This window comes from Aotus nancymaae, unplaced genomic scaffold (genome assembly GCF_030222135.1).
Source record: "Aotus nancymaae isolate 86718 unplaced genomic scaffold, 86718_ANA_hifiasm-v0.15.2.pri h1tg000064l_1, whole genome shotgun sequence".
NCBI classification, from domain to species: domain Eukaryota; kingdom Metazoa; phylum Chordata; class Mammalia; order Primates; family Aotidae; genus Aotus; species Aotus nancymaae.
Window position 1 is genome coordinate 2,536,651 of NW_026988479.1, and position 12,120 is coordinate 2,548,770.

Genomic DNA, 12,120 nt, shown 5'->3' on the forward strand with positions numbered 1-12,120 from the left:
TGATGGGAATCCTCAGCTTTTGTTTGTCTGGTGGAGACAGTTTTTCCAGGGGTAAACAAGAGCTGAGGAAGTTTATCACCACTAGACATGCCTTACAAGAAATGTTAAAGGGAGTTCTTAAAGTTGAAATGAAAAGATGCCAAATAGCAGTATGATAGCATAAGAAAGTATGAAACTCATTGGTAGAGGTAAATATATGGACAAATACAAAATACTGCATTACTGTAATGGTGGTGGGAAAATCGCTTTTAATTCTAGCATAAAAGTTAAAGGCAAAAGTATAAAAAATAAATATAACTAAATTATGTTAAAATACACAATATGAATAAATAGAAAATGTGACAACAATAACATAAAATGAGTTTGTGTAGGTTTGTGTAGGGTAGGAGAAACTAAAGTATGGAGCTTTAGTACATGACTAAATTTGTTATTGACTTAAAACAGACTATTACAAGATACTATATGTGAAAGATACTTTATGTAAGTCCCAAACTAATCATACACAAAAAATAGAAGTTACCCAAAAGAAGAAACGAAAGGAATCAAAGCATATCAATACCAAAAAAATTCTAAAAACACAAGGAAGGCAGCAAGAAAGGAAAAGACAGGTAGAAGAAATACAAGGCTAGCAGAAAACAATTAACAAAATCGTGATAAATTCTTCTTTATCAATAATTACTTTAAACATAAATGAGTTAAACTCTTTAATCAAAAGACATAAAATAGATGAATGGACTAAAAATGAGACCAACTATATGCTGTCTATAAGAAACTCATTTTAGATTTAAAGACACACATAGGCTGAACCTAAGGAGATGGAAAAAGATATTCTATGCAAATGATAACCAAAGGAGAGCAGGGTTGTCAATACTTACATCAGCCGAAATAAACCATAAGTCAAAACTATCACAAGATACAAAGAAGGATATTATATAATGATAAAATATTCAATCCACCAGGAATAAATACACTTGCACCCAGCATCAGAACACCTAAATATATATGGCAAACATTGTTAGAACTGAAGGGAGAAGTAGACAGCAATACAATAATTGTAGAAGACTTCACTACTCAATTTTCAATAACAGAGAGAACATCCAGGCAGACTATCAATAAGGAAATGGAGGACATGAACAACCTTATAGGCCAAATGGATCTGATTGACATATATAGAACATTCCACCCCAAAACAGCAGCTATTCTTCTCAAGAGTGCATAGAACATTCTCCAGGACAGCTTACATGTCAGGTCATAAAACAGCTTTGACAAATTTAAGAAGATTGAAATCATATCAAGTACCTTTTCTGACCTTGATGGAATGAAACTTGAAATCAATAGCACAAGTAAAATGGGAAATTCACAGGAATATGAAAATGAAACAACACACTGTTGAACAATCACTGGGTCAAAGGAGAAGTAGAAAAAAGGAATTTAGAAATACCTTGAGACAAATGAAAATGAAAACACAACATGCCAAAACTTATGAGATACAACAAAAGCAATATTACAAGGGAAGTTTAAGGAATAAAAACCTACATTAAAAAAGAAGGAAGTTTTCAAATAAATAACCTACCTTTAAACCTCAAGTAACTAGAAAAAGAAGAAAAAAACTAAGCACAAAGTTAGCAGAAGGAAGGAAATAAAGATTAGAGCAGAAATAAATAAAATAGAAAAAATCAGCAAATAGTTGGATTTTTGAAAAGATAAGCAAAATAGGCAACCTTTAGCTAGACTAAGAACAAAAGAGAGTAGACTCAAATAAATAAAATCAGAAATGAAAAAAAGATATTACAACTGATGCCACAGAAATAAGAAGAATTATAAGACACTACTATGAACAATTATACACCAAAAAACTAAATAACCTAGAATAAATTGATAAATTCATAGAAACATATAACTTACCAAGACTAAATCATGACAGGAATCTGAACGATCTTATTGCTAGTATGGAGATGGAATCAGTAAAAAAAAACCTCCCAACAAAGAAAAGCTGAGGACCAGATGATTTCATTGTTGAATTCTACTAAACATTTAAAGAATTAATGTCACTTCTTCTCCAACTCTTCCAAAAAAATTGAAGAAGAAGGAATATTTCCAAACTCATTTCACTAGGGCAGCATTATCCTGATACCAAAGCCAGAAAAAAACACCACAAGAAAAGAAAACTACAGACCAATATGCCTGGAGAATATAGATTAAGGAAAACCCTCAACAAAATATCAGCAAACCAAATCCAACAATACACTAAAAGGATCATACACAATGACCCAGTGTAATTATCTTTAGTATGCAAGAATGGTTCGATATACAAAAATAAATTAATGTGATATACCACATTAACAAAAAAAGGATAAAAATTACATGATCTTGGCAATAGATCCTTGCAGAAAAGCATTTGACAAAATTTACTACCCTTTCAAAACAAAAAACCTTCAACAAACTAGGAATAGAAAGTACCTCATTATAATGAAGGCCATATATGAAAAGCCCACAGCTAACATTATACTCAGTGGTCAAAAACCTGCAAGCAGTTCCTCTATGACCAGGAGCACAGCATGTATACAATATAGTACTGGAAGTCCTAGTCAGAGCAATTAAGAAAGAGAAAGAGACAAGAGACATCCAAATCAGAAAGGACAAAACAAAATAGCTCTGTTTACAGAAACATGATCTTAAACACTTACAAAATTTTAAAGATTCAAGAAAAAAAAAACCTCCAGAACTATTAAACAAATTCAATAAAATTGCAGGCTACAAAACCAATATATACAAATCACTTGTGTTTCTGTATACTAACAACAAATTCTCTGAAAAGGAAGTTTTAGAGAGTTTGTTAGCAAAACATTTCCACCTATAATAGCACTAAAAATAATAAAGTACTTAGGAATAAACTGAGAAGGTGAAAGACTTGTATACAGAAAACCAAAAAATACTGATGAAAGAAATTCAAAAAGATGCAAACAAATGCAAAGACATCCTGCATTCATAGAATGGAAGACTTAATATTGTTAAAATATCCCTACTTCTCATAGTGATTTACAGATTCAATGCAACCCTTATTAAAATCTCAGTGGTATTTTGTACAGAAATAGAAAAAAACAATTCTATAATTCACATGAAACCACAAAAGCCCAAGAATAGCCAAATTGATCCTTAGAAAGAACAAAGCTACGGGCATCATACTTCCTCATTTAACAATACTTTTGAAAATGACAGTAATATAAACAGTATGGTACTGGCATAAAGACAGACATATAGATCACTGGAAGAAAATAAAGAGCTCAGAAATAAATGCATGAATATAGTCAACTGATCTTTGACAAGGATGCCAGAAATACACAACGGGGATTGAATAGTCTCTTCAACAAATGGTGTTGGGAAAATTGGGTGTCCACATGCAAAATAATAAATTAGACCTATATCTTTTTTTTTTTTTTTTCTTTTTTGAAACGGAGTTTCACTCTTGTTACCCAGGCTGGAGTGCAATGGCGCGATCTCGGCTCACCGCAACCTCCGCCTCCTGGGTTCAGGCAATTCTCCTCAGCCTCTCGAGTAGCTGGGATTACAGGCACGCGCCACCATGCCCAGCTAATTTTTTGTATTTTTAGTAGAGACAGGGTTTCACCGTGTTGAAGACCTATATCTTAAACTGTACACAAACATCAACTCAAAATGGATCAAAGACTCAAACACAAGACCTGAAACTGAAGAACCCATTGAAGAAAACAAAGAGGAAAAGCTTCCTGACATTGGTCTTGAAATTGATTTTATGAATTTAACACCAAAAGCACGGGCAACAAAACCAAAAACAAAAAAGTGATGCTACATCAAATTTAAGCAAAGGAAATAATCAACTGCTGAAGGAATGATCTGTGGAATGGGAGAAAATATTTGCAAACCATATATCTGATAAGGGGTTAATCTGTGAAATATATAAAGAACATCTACAGCTCAATTGTTGTATAACCTAATTAAAAAATGGGCTAAGGCCATGAATAGCTGTTTTTTCAAAGAAGATATATACATGGCCAATAGGTATAGGAAAAAATCCTCATTGTCACTAATCATCAGGAAAATGCAAATCAAAACCACAATGAGTTATCACTTCACACTTGTCAAGATAACTGTTATCAAAAAACCAAAAGGCAAGTATTGGCAAGCATGTGGAGAGATTGGAACTCTTGCACCTTGTTTATGGGAATGCAAAATGATGCAGCCACTATGGAAAAGAGTATGAAAGTTCTTTAAAAAATTAAAAATAGAATTTCCTTTGATCCAGTAATCTCACTTCTAGGTGTTTACTTAAAAAATGTTGAAAAGATATTTTCATTCTCATATTCATTGCTGCAACAGCCAAGATATGTAAAGAACCTAAATGTTCATCAGCACATGCATGCATAAAGAAAATGTGGTATATACACACAGTGAAATATGATTCAGCCTTAAAAAAGAAAGGAAATCCTGCCATATGTGAACAACATGAAAGAACTTTGAGCATATTTCATTATACTAAATGAAATAATCCTTTCATGGAAAGACAAATAATTCCATTTATATGAGGTATCAAAATAATCAAGTTCATAGAATTGAAGAGTGAAATGATATTTGCTGTGGGAATGGGGAAATGGTGAGATTCCCTAAATGATTCCCTATTGATTATGTCTAATCAATAGGCATAAAGTTTCAGTTAAGCAAGATAAATAAGCTCTGGAGATCTGGTGTAAAACACTGTCCCTATAGTCAACAACAGTACTATACGCTTAAAAATTTGAGACTAGATCTCATGTGTGATCTTTCTTACTACAATAAAGTAAAAACAAAACAAAAAACCATAAAAGGACCTACACAGCCACTCCTATAACTCAGGAAGCTTCTGCTTAAATGTCAAAGCCCAGGAAGGAAATGTCTCAAATTTTGTTACCTTCACAGAACTCCTCAGGAAGAAGGCAAGGTGTGCCCACGTTCCCTAAGTATTCCCAGGGCCTTTTCAGTTCATTCTACGTGCTCTGAATCTCATTTGTGTCAGAGAAAAAAAAATTCCTTAGGTTACATAGTTCAGCTCTCAGGAGAGAAAGTATCTATGCAATGCATCCTTCTCCCTTTCAAATCCCAATTATTCATTCTACCTCACATGAAATGCTCTTCTCCATTGAGAATATGCTTTTATTAAACCTAGAAACATACAGAAAAGCAAATGAATATATACATATAATTATAAATTTTAAGGATATTTTCTTATAGAAATGTATGTTCATTAAAAATTGAAGCAAAGGAAGTAGATAAAACGAAGATTAAAAAATCACCCGTATTCTACCCCTCGGCTATTAGCACTATGAACATCGTGGAACATATTCTCCCAGTCTTTTTGAGAGGAAGGAGGGCAGTCTGGTATTTGCACTTTTTTTATTTACAAAAATAGGATTTTTATAAATTCATTTATGATCTGCCTTTCTCACATGACAGTATACGATCAATACTGTTTTCTAAAACAATCTATTTCTTAAAGGATTTATGTCTTTTTTTCTTTCTTCTTAAACATCTACTTTAAAGTATCTTTGAACAGAGTAGCAATTGCTAAATACAAATGTGTAGAGATTTTTCTTCTTGCATTAATGTATTGCTGCCCCTGCCAAAAGAGATATTTGTATTTTAGTATTGCTTTTCTGTAGACAATGGCTTAGTGCAAGGAAATAAATCTAACAATTGGTCCCATGGGGGACTTTTTAAAACAGAGTTCCCTCATTGTTTACATTATGACACATAGACCATTCATCCATTTGCCCATAAGACTGACCCCATTCTAAAGAGAATCTTCCCCCTAGCTCTCCCATGAGTGTTCATAGAGGGAAGGGGGAATCAGACTCAATATTTATTTTAAAAGGCATTGATTAAACATCTTCCTGCTAATGCTTGGCATATTGCATCAATGTCAAGTGCACCCTTTATCACAATGCATGACTGGTACACTATTTAGCCACAGTCACATTTTAAAGTATGTGGCTTCTCTATTTAATTGTCTGTGGCATGCAGTAATGTTAGGTTTTGGAGAGGGAACAAAGGGATATGCCACTATTATATTTTTATTACTTCTGCTTCCTGATGAACAAACGTATATTTGTCCTGTGCCAATATCTTTGTAGGGTGGAAAATGGCATTCACCAGCTGGACAGTATTATCCTACTTTAGAATTGAGGAAATACGATGTTTAACTTGGGTGAAGTAATGCCAGGGAAGGTGTTTGGAGATAGGAAAGTTGCTGACTGGTGAAACTGGCAATGCCTGGTACTGTCAAATTGAAAGTGGACCAGAAGACTGTTAAGAACCAAGGAATGAGCCTGGATATTTGATCAAAACAGGGAAGTGGCATAGTGATAAATCTAAATAAATAAATAAACCTAAATCTCAGGTTGAAATGTAATCCCTCATGTTGAAGGGGGAGCCTGGTGGGAGGTGATTGGATCATGGGGGCAGATCCCTCATGGCTTGGTGCTGTCCTCGAGATAGTGAGTTCTCTCAAGATCTGGTTGTTTAAAAGTGTGCGGCACCTCCTACCCTCTGTCTTGCCCCTGCTCTGGCCATGTAACGTGCCTGTTCCCTTGTTACTTTCTGCCATAAGTAAAAGTTCCCTGAGGCTCTCCAGAAGCTGCGCAGATGCCAGTACTGTGCTTGTATAGCCTACAGAACCATGAGCCAATTAAACTTCTTTTCTTACAAATTACCCAGCCTCAGGCATTTCTTTATACCAATGCAGAGAATGGCCTAACACCAGTAGGAACTAGAGTACCCTCAGGGAAGAATTTTTATTTGAGTATTCTTTTTGTATGCCAGGCAACTTGCTTATGGCATCTCATGGGTTGGAGCAGCCATAGCAAAGCAGGGTCAGAGGTCCAGGCAGGGTGTCAGGAGGCAGATGGCAGGAAGAGGTCAGCTCCCACTTCATACAAAAATCTGCAGGTGTGTTCATTGTAGGTGTCTGAGTCTTAGCTGGGATCAGCAGGTGGAAACTGAGAGGGCAGCAAGCAGTTAAATATGGCTTCCCTGGAGGGTTCAGGTTCAGAACTCAAGGTCAATCTTACTATCATTCCTAGCACATCTAGTAAGTTCCAAGAAGGGTTCAAAATTAGTGATGCCAAGAGTATGGCAGCATGAGCAAGCCAGCAGCATTTTAGCTGTTGCTGCAGCATGGACAGCATGATGAGTGCTTGGTGGGTAGTGGTAGAAGGTGAGGCTAAAAGGCAGGTAGCCACATGGAGGATTTTACCTACTGAGGAATTTGGAGGTATTCTGTGAGTGGTGGGAAAACTGTTGGGTTAAAGTAGGAGTGTGACAAGACCAGTCTCTCTGTGTAAATAGACCACTCTGGGAGGAATGTGGAAAATTAGAAAGCTGGAGAGGATTAATGTGGAAGACAAGAAGGCCCATTGAAAGGTTATGGCAATAAAGACAAAAGGAAAAGATACACATTGAGGTGTTATTTACAGGGGCAAAACACTTAAAACAAGCCAAACAGCAACAAATAGAAATGAAGCCATGCCGTGGTACAAAAAAATAGTTTTCTATATATTACTATTATTAAACACTCTCCAGGATATGTTAAGTGAAAAGAGTCAGGTGCAGAACAATGTGTATACGATTTTAAATGTTGAATGAAATAATGAAAAAATAAAAATATATGTTTGCATATGCATACAAACTAGTATGAGGGTCAGCTACCACTGGGGGCAGGAACTTGGCATAAGAAAGTGCCTTATACTGTAGCTTTTTTGTATCATTTGAACTTTTTCCATGTGCAAGAGTTACAATTTTTAAGAAATGTTTTAAAAAGTCTTATCAAATAGCTTATGAGAGAGCATTTTTGGAACTCAGTAATTTCCAGATATGGGTTTCTCTGAAATCGAGTCTCTTAATTGCAGCCACTGTAGTTTCCCATTTAGTGTACAGCAACTTGAGCCACTGTCTTGCTGACTGTAGCACTCTGCTCTATCCCCCAAATCTTTTCTGGCACAGGTGGGTGATGATTCTGAAATTGGGAAATTAGAGGAGCAAACTGGGACAATGGAGCGTTCTTGGAAGCTGTCTTTTCTCAGCTGAGAATCTCTGCCATGACATAGAATTATACCTTTTCTCTCCCTTAGCCACACAAGCCAGTTATATGGAGATAAGAAAAGGTAATAATTTTTAGATGGCACCATGTTCTGGATGCCAATATTTGATGAACAATACAAATTTTATTTAAAAACAGTTGTTATGACGACTGCAGCGAACATTAGGATCTCATGTTGACATGGAAAAAAGAGTGTTCTCTTACCACCTCCCCAGCATACCCCTTCAAGCCATGGTTAGTTCATTGGTGCTTTTCAAATTTTTAACTTCTGTATACAATGTGTAAATATAAAATCGAGCTGAGATCTCACTCTCAGTGGGTTATTCATGAGATTGCCTTTTGTCCAAGATACTTTCATTTTCTCATGTTGTTTTAAGGCTTTGAAAAAAGAATCCTAGAACTCTGTGGTACACATTTTCTGGTATCCCTGAAGCACCCAGAATTGTTTTTTTTTTCTTTCTCCTTTTTAATCCAGGGAAACAAGCCTTTTTTTTCTTAATATAGTTTTATTCACACATCATTAAGCTAATTTACTATATTATGCACCACTGTAGTCTTAGCAATCATGGCTTTCTCTCATCCAGAGAATGAAACAATTATTCAGAGCCTACTATAATAATGGGATTTTGCCCAGTTCTGAAAGTACATACCACTGGGGATTTTGTTAAAATCCCTGATTTTATTAAAGTTTACAAGGGGAGGGTATGGATGGATAGAAATTAAGTAAATTATAATGCAACAAATGAAATGCTAAAATGTAAAGTAGGAGTGTGTGGCCCTTAGGGCTTGATTGGTGTCTTAGTCTGTTTTTTGTTGCTTCCAACAGAATACCTATAATTGGGTAATTTATAAAGATAGAAATGCAGGGTTAATCCATGCTCCAGGGCTGCATCTGGTAAGGACCTTCTTGCTGGTAGGGACTCTGGATAGTCTCGAGGTGGCACAGGGAATCACATGGTGAGAAGGTTGAATGTGCTGGCTCAGATCTCTCTTCTTCTTGTAAAGCCACCAGTGTCACTCCCATTTTAACCCATTAATACATTAAGCCATGAATGAATTGATATAATCCATTCACTTCTTAAAAACTCCACTTTTCAATACTTGGCACATTGGAGATTAAGTTTCAACATGAATTTTGCAGGGGACATTTATTTTTAATTTAATTTAATTTAATTTTTGAGACAGAGTCTTGCTCTGTCGCCAGGTGCCAGGCTGGAGTGCAGTGGCGCAATCTTGGCTCACCGCAATCTCCGCCTCCCAGGTTCAAGCAATTCTCTTGCCTCAGCCTCCCGAGTAGCTGGGACTATAGGCACACGTCACCATGCCCAGCTAATTTTTGTATTTTTTAGTAGAGACGGGGTTTCAGCATGTTGGCCAGGATGGTCTTCTCGTGATCCGTCCGCCTCGGCCTCCCAAAGTGCTGGGATTACAGGCGTGAGTCACCGCACCCGGCCTACAGGGGACATTTAAACCATAGCAATTGGCTAATGTAAAACATTTCTGAGGAGCAGAGTTTTTACCTGGGTTTCATCTTTCCTTATTTTACTTTGGAAAATGCATTTTGTTGGATTGTTTTGCTCTGTGTTTTAGAACTCCCTGATTCCACATTTCCTCTCTTAAAACACACACATACGATATTTGTTTCCCTCTGTAAATGCTAGACTTTTAAATATTCTATGATTCTCTCTGACACAACAAACAGAAAAAGATCAAAAGTGATTCTCCACAATTGTTTGGCACTCAGAGTCAGGATTACACACGATGATGAGCCAGGAACACGTGGCACAGTTGGGAGATTAGTAAACAAGAGGCCATTATTGCCTACGGTGAACAACCACCTGGAAGTTGAGACAGTGGCATGTCCTAATCAGAAAAACAAATGACCAGCTGCAAGGTTAAAAGCTCATCATTCAAGCAGTGTCCTTCATATATTTGAAAGCATCTGGAAAAACCGGCACTGACATTAACTACAAACTCATTTGCCAGGCTTGGCAGCATCTCTCCACTTGACACCTCCCTAATCACTCATCTTGTGGGCGCAGAGCGTGCAGGCTATGCTCGTAAAAAGACAAAGCGAAAACTGAAAACCAGCAGGATTTTACTGAATGGATGCTTGCCCAGTGGCTGCAGAGGCACACTGGAGGGACTAGAACTTTTAGATAGTCTTTAGGTGCCTTTTTCTTGCTTTTTCAGAGCAAGCTATTCTGACTATCCTTGGGCTGGATTCCTTTGGTTTTTTCTTTGTTAAAGAAGCAGATAAGAGGAGTTTTTAAATATTCTAAGTGAAAATGCAACATGAATACTTCTGTGAATCAACCCCAAGTTTACTTTAAAAGACTTTATTAGACATGGCAATAAGTGTGATATGAAATATTTTCCAGAGATATTTGCTTCTGAAATGTCCCTTATGAGGGTAACTTAACCACAAATTAGAAACATATTGGAAACCTTCGCCTGTACTGGATAAAAATGCCCTGCTGATAAAGACAGGGAATATTCTTCCCTAAGGAGGGGAGCATGTTCAGGGTCCCACTTTATGTTATATTGACTCTTGGAGCTCATCAAACAATGATGGTAACAGTGGGCCTTAAGATTTCCCCCTATTTAGGTTTAAATGTTCAAAGTAGAAGGTGGGAACTTTACAAGTACTATTCTCCTTAGCATTGAGGACAGCATTTTGCACCAAGTATTGTTCAGCAATTCCAAAAGACAATTAGCTATAATGATCACCTGTGTTTCAGATTTCTTTGAGACTTGCATTATATGCCATTTCCAAACTCATGAACCTATGTTGGAGTTATATTTTAGCAAATGCCAAATGGAATTGGTAAATGATATGGATGGTTTATATGTGAAAAGTGTTAACAGAAAACTCACTAAGAGAAAGTAATTCATCAAAAGCCTTCACAGATCACAGAATGAGGCATTCAGCACATGGAAAGGACCCAATGACTTGAAACTAAATGACAACACTCAGTGATTGGAATATTATCATCACTGTCAGACTGAATGAATTGAATGTGTGGCCAGTTAATGCCCACTTGATACTTTAAATCAGTTTTTTTCCAGCTGAACAATATTGGCTCCTTCCAAAATGGTCAAAATAGTCCCATGTTAGCCTGAATTTCTGATCATAATGAACATCAGATGAGAATTGCTAAAAGCTGAAGAAAAACCAATTTGCAATTAGGTAAGAACTAAGGAGTCTGAGATAAATATTTTAATTACTTCATAACTTACCAATTGAAATATATCAAAGGAAGGTATGAAGCTCAAAGGTGGAAAGTTGAGATACTCTTAGAATCTAGAAACCCCTTAAAATACTTCCTTTTGATCTAATATTACTCTCTTTTTTTTGGATTCAGAAATGTACCTACTTTGATTCAGATGTCTCCTGAAAAAACGATAAGATTGCTCAAGTTCATAGAAAAGTCAACAGCCTGAGAAGAAAGGACAGATGGATAGTCAGAAAGAAATAGATGTTCATGCAGGAGAGGGTATAGTTTTATACCTGACAGAGAGGTTCAGCTGTGGTCCATGAATTTGCTTTATTCTAATTGGATAAAGATACTTTACTTCTCGATATGAAGATGAAGAGTTTAACTTTTGCTATGGGAACCGGGAGGTATCTAGGGGAGTGTTGGGGTGACAGTTAAGAAGAACACAAGCAACTGATCTTGCTTTGTTGAAGTTGCTACCAAATGATTTCCCCATAATTTCCTTACAGACTGATCTCAGCCTCATCTTAAGGGATGGTAATCTGGGTGAGTCCAGAGGCCCGAGTTCTCTGGAAGGTGGAGAACAATGGATGCCATTTGATCCTTAAAGCCAGGCTCAGCTTGTTTTGTGAGTGCCATATGGGGACTGACTCTTGTTCAAGTTCAATAACAACCCTATGACTGGTGGACATAGTGACAAAATAGTTGACCTAATTTAAAAGGTTGCATTATCCACACTTGAAAATGCTGAGTAATTCCGAACAAATCGGTGGAATGAACAGCCTCTTGTCATTA